Source organism: Papaver somniferum, chromosome 10 (genome assembly GCF_003573695.1).
Source record: "Papaver somniferum cultivar HN1 chromosome 10, ASM357369v1, whole genome shotgun sequence".
Classification (NCBI taxonomy): Eukaryota; Viridiplantae; Streptophyta; class Magnoliopsida; order Ranunculales; family Papaveraceae; genus Papaver; species Papaver somniferum.
The window spans coordinates 139,907,227-139,921,851 of NC_039367.1; the positions used below are offsets into that span (position 1 = coordinate 139,907,227).

General features: G+C 34.9%; 1 pseudogene; it reads right to left on the reverse strand.

Annotated features, from left to right (window-relative positions):
* Positions 1 to 10,531: 10,531 nt before the first annotated feature.
* LOC113316332 lies at positions 10,532 to 14,174 on the reverse strand (annotated as a pseudogene).
* Between the last annotated feature and the right edge of the window lie 451 nt (positions 14,175 to 14,625).

The following is a 14,625-nucleotide window of genomic DNA, read 5'->3' on the forward strand; positions in this document are numbered from 1 at the left end:
TTACATGCCTTTTTGTAAACTTACAGTGAGAATGAAGTTGATTGCATCTATAAACTATTTCTAATGAATGTGGAAGGAAGCATATCCTTAGAAAATTAATGTGTCAATCTAGTGAATTGTAAATCACTGGAATCTGAATTACTGAATTCATATTAACCCTAACAATGAAATGATTGGGATTGATTCATAATGACTTTGACATAACCATAAGGCACATTGGTTGTGACACAACGTTCCGTTTTGAAGTACTAACATGGAATCACTTCATTTGAGTGTACGAGAAAATGAACAAATAGAATGCACAGTTACGGCATCAATCACAATCAGTGATTTCTAAAGTTACTAGATTTGCACTGCCTGTCCCCATCATGCTTTAGATTAATTAAGAAAGCACGTCACTCATCTTACAAATTCTTCCTTTAGTAAAACACGATTGAGACCATCCTGTTTTACTTAGACGCAAATGGTAAATAACTCATTTTTTCAAAGAATAAAGTGTTATTAGTGAACATATATCCATGCAGAATGTGGACCATTGAAGTGATTTATGGCTCTGGTGGATGATTCGACGCATTGAATCAGTTATTGCTCACAACAAATGGTGCGTTTAATTTTTTTAAAACTCCTAGCACATACTACACAATGCAAAGTGCAAAGGTTCACCACCCTTGTTAATGTTAGAGAATTTATATCAAAAGGACTTGATAAATATTGCATGTTTAATAGGATTAATATGGATCATATTATACCCAGTGGTCTCGCAGAGACTACTATCAAAGGTTATAGATGGTGTCTAAGAAATAGGTTATGTGTACCAACCTAAATTTTATTGGTTTGAGGATATGCAATACTGCACGCATCTTTACTTAATTAGTTTTAGAACCCAATATTAGTCAACCTTTTCTGCGTACCAGTTGGTAATTGAATTTAAGCCTGACATTTGTGTTCTTAGGCATTTTTGGTTGCACTATATATGTGCCACTATGAATCCACATCGTACTATGACGGGTCTTTAAAACTGTTAAGTAGTTATGCTGGAAATGAGTTCCCAAAAATTATATGGATTTTAAAACCTTTGGTAGCAGATCTGTTACCGCTAGATTTGAAGTTTATCACTTTAATGAGACAGTCTTCCCGTCGTTAGGGGGAGATAAGAAAAAGTATTTTCTAAGGGAACGACATGAATTGTCTTGGTGTGTTTCCACTGTGTCTCATATTGATTCTTGTACTCCAAAAATGTAAACGTGAAGTGAAAGAATAATCGATTTTCAGAATGTACATTGATGTCGCTAAAGTGATGAGATCACACATACCAGCTGCAAACCTACCTTCAAGGTTACAAATCCTCAATAAGAGATATACACCATAGACTAAGGTGTTGCAACTACACTTAGTGGAAGTGTGGTTGAGGCCGTCGCTCCATAAAGGAAGTTGGAGAGACCACTTGGTTCGATCAATCCTCACCTAGAAAGCAAGTAGGTGAGGAAGGAAAAACTTATTTATATCATCATGAATCATCTCATAAGATTGTCTCTGAATATGTCCATGAATCAAACTGGATGACGCTCCGAAGATCAATGATTCCAGAGAACAATGACATCCCAAGTGGATTATGAGAATGCGCACGAGTCAATGGAAAGATCATGCGAGCATATTGATGATTAATTTCATATACACTTGTTTAAGGAAATAGAGAAATATGAGATCGAACCAAGCTCCTTGTTGTTTAATATCAAGGAAGAGCATATTTGGCCTATACAATCCAGGTAAAATTTGGTTCTTTGACAAATATACAGGTATTTGGTGTGGTAGTGCTAACCAACCAAGTGTAAAGCCTAATGGACATACATGATTAATTTGTCATAAAGTATAATGATAAGAGAGCAGTCTTAAAGTATAAAAACTCTCCTTGTGGAGCGAGGTTTCTCACAAAGCCGTGGATTTGTTCTCTTGTAATGAACTTCATAGTGTTCCGCTACTCAGTTTTCTTTGTAATTTCAAAAGGACTTGAAATGCAGCATATGGATTTTTATGTATCTCTGAAAGAATCAAGAGATAGAAGATATTTACAAACGTACTTGATAGTATTTTGTTGCCCAAATCAAGTGACTCTAAACCACATAGTGCGTTTACAGTTACATAGAACGCTCACTTATAGATAGAAGCAATCAAGCGGATGTGGTATACCCGTCTAAGTGGTTATTTTATTTTGAGGGGATAGACAAGTAAGTTATCTTTCCCTGCGTATTCACAAGAAAATTCTTTATTTGGAATTGTAGCTAGCAGCTGACTAATCCAAGAGATTAACTAAATAGGCACTAAGAATCTAAATCATATAATTAAGCATTCAATTAAGAAATCTGCTATAAAACTTAACCCAAAAACTAGCCCCGCTCTGAAATATGTATACAAGAACTCCTCTCAAATGATACATATATTCAATAGTGAGTTGAATTACAAATAGAATACAAACACAGAATAAACATAACGAAAGCTAACTAACGTAAATAATTCTTCGAAGCTTTCATCGTCACATGCACATCTTGATCTGTCTCTGAAACTGAAAGTGGGAATGGGTGAGCACATCATCCCTAAAAGGGGTGCCACGTAGGAATAACATCTAACTTTCAAGTAATCATTGGAATGATTTGGAAAACAATTCATGTTTTCCCAAAACACTAAAAGAAAACCAAAACACAGAAATAAACAAACATGGTATATGGAGCTAACTCCTTCGACAAAAAAATGAATTATTGGATGTTGATCAATTCCTTACACATCCAATCGTAAACATTGACAATGAAATATATTGGATGTCGATCACTTCCTTACACATCCAATATTATACATTGATGTCGATCAATGCCTTACACATCAATGTTGGTGTCGACCAATTCCTTACACACCAAAATGAGGGAGCGTATTCTATATACTTTCGGAATTTAAATGAAACAGTGCAAGGAACACACAATCAGAATGCATGAATTTGTTAAACATAAACTTTTGTAAAAGAAAACAATAATAACTACAAAAGATTTAAACATAAATTCCCACCTCTTTTGATGACAAGCCAAGCCTACCTCGAGATCCACGATCCACTAGTTCGTCCTTTGAATTGATCGTTGTTAATAAATAATAAATGTTAATCACACAATAAGTCTAAGAATCTAGTCAAAATGACTCAAACAAGAAACATACAAATCTATCTAATGATTCTAAGCCCATTTATGGTTCCACACATCTTCATTATCCATCTCTTGCACATCTAAAGGTTTACTAATACAATTATGTTGTTTCTCTAGTCCATTAGCTAAGTCTTAAGAATATCTACAACTTTGTAGAAGAAACCAAAGGCTAATTGAGACCATAAGTGGTCCAAACACTAAATAAGATTGTTGGACCTAAGCCCAAGACCATGGGCCTGATCCGGCACGGCCCACTAGTACGGCGCACTGACAAGACCTGACTCAACTGGGTCAATCTAACGGTCACTGACGGTCAAATGGGTCAACTAACAGTCCACGTACAGTCAAGGTCAAGTCCAGGGTAAATGGTCAATGAGTCAAGACTAGTAACCCAGTGGGTCAAACCCGATTCGACTCAGTCAGATGGACTAAGTCAGCTAGAATCATATACCTGACTAGGCTGAATGGCATAAGGCCAAAACACTTGCATAGGCCAGAGTCATTGCTCAGGCCAAAGAACTCTAAAGCACAATCATTGTGTAACTCCAAAACTCTCTTAACTCTACAACTCTAGCTCAGGTTCATCTTCAATCTAATAATACATTAATTGAATCATCATTCAAATAATCTTCAAATTCAATTATAACTTTAAACACTAAATACCTGCAAATACAGCTTTCACTAAACCCTTTGCTATGGCACCAATACAACCAACTCGACTTATACATCTTAACAGCACAAACCTATACCAAGAGTTCTTGCAGCCACTTCACATATACAACTGCAGTCCATAGCTCACCTATTCCAGCACACATACATTCAATTCAAGAAATACCAACTCCACAAACCCTAATCTTAATCTTTCATTTAAACTCTCATTTTCGTCTTCTAATTCTTCTTTTCTGAAACTTAATCATAAAATTAACACAACAATCTTCTACTCTGCTCTCAGTACACAAAACCCATCTCCAAAAAAATTCCATAAATCCTCAATCGATTTCATCTCCATAAGAACCCTAAATTTCAATTCATTTCATATTCGAACCTTAACTGTTCGACTTCATACCTATCGACCTTACTATCTCCTCTGCCATCTATCAGCATCATCAGATGATTATCACTCAATTAAACTCACTCAAATCTTACAAAATTCTCACGGAACGCCAGAGGCGAAGAACAGAAGAAGAAGGAGAAAGAAGAAGAAGAAAAGAAAATGAATGAGAAATGGAAAATCTCGACCTTATCGATTTGCTTTTGAGTTATCCACAGAGGGTGCCATAATAAGAAAATTAGGTTGCCTTGATAACATTTTAATGTGAAATGACCATTTTACCCTTCACCTAATATAACAGATATCTTCTTCGTCCGATGTCCAAATGACACACTCGAGTAGTCCATCTCGCATAACTTTTCGAGATCTATCTAACAGTACTAGTCGCGTATCTAGTTTGTTGTTAGATTAATTCCTATTAATTAACGTTCATGTTAAACTAATCGAGTTATTATCGACCAAATCGTCTCTTGACAAGTAAGTTATCTTTCCCTGCGTATTCACAAGAAAGTTCCTAATTTGGAATAGGCTCCTTCATTTTGGTGTGTAAGGAATTGGTCGACACCAACATTGATGTGTAAGGAATTGATTGACATCAATGTATAATATTGGATGTGTAAGGAAGTGATCGACATCCAATATATTTCATTGTCAATGTTTACAATTGGATGTGTAAGGAATTGATCGACATCCAATAATTCATTGCTTTGTCGAAGGAGTTGTTCCATATACTATATTTGTTTATTTCTGTATTTTGGTTGTCTTTTAGTATTTTGGGAAAACATGAATTCTTTTCCAAATCATTCCAATGATTACTTGAAATTTAGATGTTATTCCTACGGGGCACCCCTTTTAGGGATGACGTGCTCACCCATTCCCACTTTCAGTTTCAGAGACAGATCAAGATGTGCATGTGACGATGAAAGCTTCGAAGAATTATTTACGTCAGTCAGTTAGCTTCCGTTATGTTTATTCTGTGTTTGTATTCTATTTGTAAATCAACTCACTATTGAATATGTATCATTTGAGAGGAGTTCTTGTATATATATTTCAGAGAGGGGCTAGTTTTGGGTTAAGTTTTGTATCAGATTTCTTAATTGAATGCTTAAGTATATGATTTAGATCCTTAGTGCCTCTTTATTTAGTTAATCTCTTGGATTAGTCAGCTGCTAGCTTTGGGGACGCTACAAGGACATGATGGGTACTCTTGATGTAATAAGAGACCGTAAAAGCTATTTCAAATCCGAATTTGATATGAAAATATGGGGAAAGATCGACCAAATACTGAGCTTGTGGTATATTATTCCACTAGTTTGCATATGTCCAAAGTTTTCAGGAAATTTAACAAGGACATGCATCCTGCTAGCACTCCCATGATTAGTTGAGGTACAAATGTAAGTAAATGACCATTTCTTCTAAAGGAAGATGGATAAGATGTGTTGGGAGATGAAATTCTCCTATCTAAGTGAAATAGACGCATTGTTGTACTTAGCATAATGTACTCGACCAAATATTTCATCTTTAGTGAACTTGTTAATTAGCTAGATATAGCTTAGCGCCGACACAATGTCTTTGGAATGGTATAATGAATGTAACCATATACTTAAAAGGAACCATTGACATGAGTTTGTTTTATCCCTACAAATACATAAAGAGGACTGCTAATGGAAGTGCAATCCTAAAGTTGTTGATTATAAGGGAATAATAATATCTTATCCCATGAAAGTAATCAGGGGGAGACGTGATTGACTTATTTACTAATTCATTTCTATATTCACTTTTGGAAAGTATATGACTAAAGGAACTGTCTGGAAACTCCTCTGAACGGAATCAGGGGGAGGTTCCAAGGATATGATGTCGACATATTTTACTTCGAAATTGAAGATGTGTTGTACTCTTTTTCCCTTCAATTGAGAATACTTTTTCCCAAAGGGTTTTGTTACTCGACAAGGTTTTTAGCGAGAAGATACTAAAAACATCAAGTATGTTGAACGTTTAAGACATAAATATCGCGTTGATATTACTGAAAATATCTGAATCAAAGAAATGAAAAGCGATAGTCTGTTAAGCAACGTAATTTCCAGAATCAACAACTGGGTCTTATAAACATTCAAGTCACCTAAATAATGTGTGATAAACTCATTTTGACTGCATTAGACTAATGAAAATTGTCTGACATCAGGGGGAGCATCTAATGGTGTGTTGAACTCTTTTCCTTCACCGAGGTAACTTTTTCCCACCAGGTTTTGTTTCTCGGAAAGGTTTTTAATGAGACTACAACAAACACCGGGAATTAACTTCCCAACTAAGGCTATTGTCTTTTCCACAAGGATTTTATGCCTAAGAAGTTGTGAAGCAACTAATCAACTTCAACGAAGCAAAGTGATCATCTGCAACGGATCATCTTTACTTGCATCTTTCACGTTGTACTCTTTCCCCTTCGTCAAGGTTGGTCCCTTTGGGTTCTCTTGACGAAGTTTTAACGATGCAACTAACTTAGACTCGTCGGTTTTTGGAGATCGTATTGCATGTGATGAACTACATGTAAAGTACGAGACAACATGTGAAGTACTACATGTGAAGAGTTGTACCAATATTTTGTCCCACTGGGTTTTTCCTTGTCAAAGTTTTAATGAGGCAATTGATTTCGGCACAAGTCATCAAGGAGAGAATGACATTTGAAGAACTACATTCAAAGCCCTATATGTGAATCACTATGTATAAAGTTTTGTTATTTAACCGCACAAGGGGGAGTGTTATAGGGCCTTTGGCCCATGGATGTGCGTTCCATTAGAATACTAGGGTTTTCCCTTCTCTTATATAAATAGAATACTATACATGTGTGATAAGATTCCCTCTCTGGCTAATAGAAAGTTGTTCTCACTCTTTTCTCTCTTTCTTATTATTACTCCAAAAACAATAAATTTTTATAGCATTAATTGGAATAATGAACTATCACTGAGGAATGAGTAGATGTATGATTCGACAACAAGGTGAATTTGATGATAAGTGATACATATATATATACACTATTACATGAATGATTCAGTTGTTGGCTTTTCCGAGTTTTATATGACCAATATTATTATGTAATGTAACAAAATAATGAACTATACCTCAATTAATCGGTTAAAATTTAAAAAAAAAAAAAAATCTTATATAAGTCATATTTCAGGTTAAAACCGTGTCATTATGGCACGAGTTATTTCTAGTACATGATAATACAACATGATTTTACAATTATAGGGAATAATATTTAAATCTCTAAAAACCTCCCTACTCTCCTCCCTGTCATACGTGTCATCATATACGCTACTCATTAATTTATTCTTTTTAAAGGATTCACCGTTAAATTTAGTATATAATGCCACCTAAGATTGATAGTAGAAAAAGATAGTGTTTCAAGATTCGAATAGCATCATCGTATTTACTACGAGTTTGATTATGTCTCTGTATCAGATGTAATCATAATTTGAAGTAGTCAAGTCAAAGCTTGAAAATAACAAAGGCCTAGAGTATTTGATTTCTCATACTATTAATGTTCGAAAAAAACTTTGAAGGCCATCTCACGAAGGTGTTGAAATACAAATTTAGTTCTTTATGACCTACATATGTTATGTTTGTACTCGATTTCACATGTCGAAATATAATTCATTTGGATACCAGAAGCAGAAATCATAAGTAAAAATATTTTACTTCAAAAAAGTTGATCAGTTTGTTGCTTCTAGAAGTCTGTTCTAAAAGTTTATATCCAAATCAATTTCTTCTTTTTGAATTCCGAAAGTCGAAAAACTACTTCTAGTTGTGTATCCAAACATCCTCTTGACAGTCACATGCGAGTGTGACATGATTCCTACAAAGCAATCTTTTCGCCTTTTATTGGTTTTGAATTAGAGATGACCTTGAATTGGACTATTCTCGAAAGAGAGCTCTCATAGATGAGCGAGAATGACAGACATGCGAGTCAGATATCGACAAGTGGAGATAGTTGGTTTCACTTGTCAACGAGTTCTCAGAATTTATTTATATATATCTTTATAAAAAAATTATTAAATATTTTTATTCATTGTCTTTTTACGCCTTCTTATCATCAATCCTTGTTCCCCAACTGCATTTACTCATTTAATAACCAAATAACGTATATCTTTAGTTAATTGAACATTTAAGACCCGTTAATTAATTCAACATTGAAGTCTACAAGCTATACCAGTGCAGAGCCAGGACTGGTGGTAAGACGGATAATGAAAAAATCTTGTTGTACGGGGACAAACATTGAGTAATTAATGGACAAAAATTATAAAAATAATAATAATTATCTTTTAAATATAATAAATAGGTTTTGGGAATCAGTTGGAAAGTGAGAACAAATTCCTTCACTTGACTATACCTGGCTCCGCCCTTAAACGATACTAAAAAGACTTTGGTCAAACAAACAATATAGAAAGTTTTGTATATTCTTGTCTGTTTTGGTTGTTCTATAGGCCAGCCTTTGAGTCAATATGTCATTTGTTATATATGGTATAGCCAGATGTTTAGCTAAATATAAATGCTTCCCAATTTGCTAGAGTATACTCTCGAGAATCAGGATTGAGAAGTACTTAGACCATATCAAATTATAGCCTCGAAGCCTCATTAAAATTTCGAAAAAACAGTGAAATACTTGTCTCAAGGTTTTGCCAGATTTACCCATCCCATACTGGTTTCATCTTTGCTTTGGTTGTTATGTTTGCTTGCACGAGTATCCACGGTTCATGTTTTGATCTTACAACATGTTTTGGTACTTCGCTAACAATGTACATGACAATCAAGGTGAAGAAGAAACCAAGGAGAAATCAGAAACGGACTAGTTGTAAAACAGTTGGCCACAATACTTTCTATGTTATTGGATTTATCTGAGAATAGGCTCTAATTATAGCAAAATTAGGATGAACATTGAGTTGGAATATATAACAGTTTATATTTCATAATTTCGAACCAAAGTAAACATCATACCAAATATAATGTCGCCATGTACAAGCTCTTCCGACCGAAGGATTTGCGTTTCAGTGCATTTAGGTTGTGTAAGTACAGAATATTACACCAAGGACATCAGAGAGCTGTGAGATAAGGTTTGTTGGAACGGGCGTCCACATGCATTACACCCATTTTTCTTCAGTTATGCTAAACTTGAATCATGAATGCATTACACGTGCATTTATGAACCAATTAGAAACCTGATCAAACAACCAGAACCCAGGTTTGAAGCTAAAAAATTGAGTAAAACCTCCATGAAAAATTACTTTCTTTGTTAGAAATGATAGCATGATCTTGCTTAATTTTTGTTCTTTGAGATGGAATCACCTGGATCCTCGCCAGTCCACTTTTTATATATAGCAAATGTTCTATGAGATGGAATCACCTGGCTCCTTGTCAGTCCCTTTCTCTTTAGCTGCTGCAGAGCCCATTGGTTTTGGATGAATGAAGACTCCAAAGATGGATCCTCCTCCACACTTCGACGCCTGAGACAGTCTTGGTTTATTAGTATTGGGTTGACAATTTTATCCCTTAAATTATGTTGAAGAGTCGTTATGGAGAGTACAACGAGTGTACGTCTGAGGCTCAGACTCTGAGCGTCTAACTCTGTTGCAGCTCGGAATGCAGATATTACTGTATGGATTTTATCTATGCATTCGTTGTATTTCCTATCAACCTGCATAAGCAATAAAACTTACTTTTTTAAGTAGATCATAGCTGCAAATTAAGAGAAACAAAACTAATCTATGGAAGACGTAATGAGTTGTAAGAGATTCAAAAGTTTATCTTTTCTGCTTTCAAGTTCTCGCCCAGTATTTTGATGTCATGGCAATGCTATGGGAACCATTGTAATACAAAGATATTTGCAATTTTTCACATTTGGTCCAACGTCTTGTGTTTATCTCCTATTTATTTGTATGGCTGGGAGTTTATCAAATGCCACAAATGTTTTCATGCTTGTAAAGTACAACCTTCAATAAACTCACTCCATCCCAACCATGTTTTCCTGCTCAATCTACTCTACAGTTATAAAATCCTAAATAGCACATTAATGCAGCATTAAAATCCTCACTTCCTCCATCTACTTAACATACTACTGCAAAAACCCTTAATCCCAATTAAGAAAAGTTCAACAAACCATTCAGTCAACAAATCCCAGTTACCCATATCAAGTTCCAGGTTTCCAACACGACAACAACAACAAGCACTTAAAACCTAAGTAGTAGTCTGACAATGCTAATTTCCAATCTAATACAGAAGATTTATTCAAAAATAATCAGCAATTTGCAATGTCTGACAATGCTAATTTCCAAAACAAATTCCATAACAAAAGACAAAGCTCTCTTAAGTCTTAACAACAAAAGCAGCAGAAAAATCTATCAAATACTTTAAAGTTTAAACTTTATTGAAAAGAAACTGAGAACATATTTATCTCTTTTAACTTTTAAGACATTTTTTAAATAATATAATCAGATCATTCAGATATAAAAGAAGCATGATCCATAGACTCCCCCAGAAACATCTTCATGCCGAGAAGGTTTTTCTTTCCCACCAACTAATCTAGCAGGATTACCCACTGCAGTAGTTCTTGCAGGCAAATCAATTAGTTTCCCTGCACCAATTTTAGCCCCTTCACCAATCTTAATATTCCCCAATATTGTTGCACCAGCACCAATCAACACCCCATCACTAATCTTCGGGTGCCTATCCCGATTTCCCCATCCCTCCTAACGTTACATGATGCAAAATCGATACATTATTCCCACTCACTGCAGTTTCCCCTACCACAACTCCAGTAGCATGATCAAACAATATCCCTTTCCTAATCTTCGCCGCAGGATGTATCTCCACGGAGAAAACATCCGCAATCCTAGAGTGTAAGGCTAACGGCCGACGAGATTCAATCCATAACTTGTGTGCAATTCTATTGCTTGGCATGTTAAAAAACCTTCTAATTCAATAAACAATCTGAGTAATGACACACAAGCAGGGTCACGAGCTCGTACAGCTCTTAAATCGGCAACAGTTGCAGAACGTAAATCGGAATCGGCGGGAACGAGTTCAAAAACAAATCATATAGAAGCTCTGATAATAAGGTTGAGGAACATAGATTATTACCTAGATGCTAAAGCAGTTTCTAATTCTGCATCACGCCGTGCTTCTGCTTTGATTTGAGACCAAACTCATGTAATTCTGATGTTGTTGTTGATAATATTGCAGGATGTGGTTGCTTTCTTGGTGTTACAGGTTGATGTTGCGGTGAAGGATATAAAAGTTCGCCTCCTGGCATGATGGCGGCGTATTTTAGCAGAGTTTGAGATGAGGATGATGATTTCAACGGAGGAGGAAGACGAAAAGATATGAGGTTCTTCTGGGTTTCATCGTTTTTCTGTAAGTATCGTTGTTACTCTTTTATTTCATTTATGACAGGATGATGCTACACTTACGTCCAAATATCCCGGGAAAAAACCGTGGAGAGATCCAATGGCAGCACTACGGTAGAAAAGGTGTAAAATGGGTCCCGCCTGTTCTCTCAGCCAATTTTTTTTTCTCCGGTATTTTCCATGGTCAATCTATCATTATAGACACGAAAAAAATTATCAGGGAGGAGGAATCTTTTGAATCGATTAAATGATAAAATCGAGGATTTTCTCTTTCCTTTTATTCATTCGTGGCCCAATTATTATTTTATTACTTTTTGTTCTTTTAGATTTGTGTTAGGATGGGGAAGAAATTTCCCTCCCGCATTGCTAGATCGGTTATGATTATGATCTAGCAAAATCACGTCCATTCATTTTTGGATTTGTGATATCACCTAATCAAAAAAATAATCACCGGTAATTTCCGATTGTGTAGTAGCTTTTTAACCCGATTTTTTTTTTTAGCACTTATACCGTAAAGAAAACCGATATGTTATATTTTGACTTCTTTTTTTCTTTGATTGGATTGGATCAAAATTATTGGCGAGAGTATATGATTGGATCTGTATTTGTCGAGTGCTTGAGATTTATTATAGGGTTGGGGTTTTGAAAGTGTATTATGGTTGATCTGGATGTGGAAAATTCTTCTCTTACTGGTAAAATATCCAAGATACTTAAGATTGCAAACTCTAGATTCCATATGCAACTGAAATATACTAACAACCTTGCAGTAGTATAGCTATTGTAATTAGATTGATGTTATATTGTTACTCACTGCATCTTGCAACCAAAAAATGTTTCCATTATCCTTAAGTTAGCAGAGCATAGACCTGAAAAAAATGAAGGAATAGAACGGCCAAACAAACAATTAACTTGCGTGCTTCCCCCGTTTCATTAATTCCCTAATGTTCCTTCAGAAACATAGATCAAGCAGTATAACTCCTGATAAGCAGAATGCACCAGTCATTTTGTAAAACGTTGAAACACCATAGTCCATAGAATTCAGCTAGCAAGACTTCTGGTAGCATTTTAACTAAATAATTTAAATTTCATGTAACCCTAATTTCAAAATCAAAATCAAAAAAATATTAAGAGATTCGAAAATCAAAATCAAAGAAGTGCAAGGAGATAAAATACCTAATTCTTAAGCAATCTATTGTGTTTTTATAAGTAAGAAACTAGGAATCATTCTCATTATTTGAAGGAAAAAAAATACCTAATTCATATTCATCTGGTGTTGTTGTTCATGATTATGATTTTGATTTTGAAATTAGGGTTGCATGAAATTGAAATTATTTGGGGATTTTATGGTTATTATATTTAATTCGAATTATAATATGAATTGGGTTGTAGTTATTTTTCTTTTTGAGCACCAATTTGTGTGGCGGATAAATATGTTGTTACTTATGGATGATGGAGTCACTGCTTTAATTTCAGCTGTAGGAAACTATATGTTCCAAGATTTCACCCCTTGTGTCCGTGAAATTGTAGCTAAATGATAATATCATATGCGCATATGCCTCTTGTGTCTAGAAAATCAATTACATGCATTAATTCTAGTTCCAGTCTGTTGCTTTTTGTGAAATATTGAATTTTAATCTATCAATAGTTGGGCTTGGTTTGATCTTTCATGGTAGTCTGCTTGGTTGATGTGTTGGTGCAATAAGTCATGTTAGCCTCGCTGTTCCTTTTCTTTAGTCTCAAGATGATGCAATTAAAGAATTCTAATCTTAGTTCTAGTACGTTATTGTTTTTGCAAGTGAAAAAATTCGTTTAACAGTAGAAATTTTATGAAACCAACAACCCCAATGCCATGGATAACTATGTTAAACGAATTTTATGAAACCAAAAAGACAGATATATGTATGCCATGGGTTATTAATCATTTTTCTTTATAAATTGATAGTTTTGTTCTGAAAACCTTTGTTTTCGTGTATGTGCATGTTCAGGTTCGCATACATATATCTGTCTTTGTGCGGATTTGAGGATGGTGTGGGTAAAATACATATATCTGTCTTTATAAGGAGATTATCTCATTTTCTTCGTTAATTTGATTGTGGATTGTGGTAACGAGATCTGCATTATTGAATTGATAGTGCGGGTAAAATGCACTTATTTTTGTATGTTAATTTTATTGAGGAATAGGGTAACAGAGATATCCATTGTTGAATTGTTAAATTGATACTTATAAACTGGGTTGCACGGACTCGGCGACGCGGACACGACACGGGTCCGGACTACTATATTTGAAAAAGATCAGGACGCGGACATGTGTGTATATATATATATACATTTTTATATAATAATATACTTATAATTGCATATCAATATTTACGCACAAAAGATTAAAAAATTATAGTAATAACATTTTATTGTATAACTAAGAAATTATGTAGTTTTTTGTTTTTTTTAATCTTTTTTTATAATAAGAGATCCCAAAACGCCACATGTTGTGTCCATAATCATTCTAATACGTGGTTAACTCACATCATCGAACTTTGCCATGTCAGTGCCATGTAGTTTGCCAACTCATCGTATGCACGAATTTTCCTTAAATGTACCAAAGGTCACCTTTCAGATCTTGCCAAAGGTTACCTTCCGAAAGATATCTTGCCAAACTTATAAGGATGCCAATGCGACAAAACATGATGCACAAGTTCTCTAATCGATACATCCCATCAATATCCAAGCAATATTATATGGATAACTACAAATAAGCCGTGTTAACGTGGGACACTAGACCAAAGTCGCGAAACATCACAAAAATTCTTCTTCAAAAAGCCAAATACAAAACATCTGATATTGGTTATATTCATCCCACCGTCATACTACAAAGTACAAACATATATATAAGTTTTATACTACTTTACAAAATTAACCTATCTCTGTCTCACCTCTGTGAAACCACAGAAATACCCAGTTTCTCTAAACCTCCGCGTACATTGAAATTCATTGT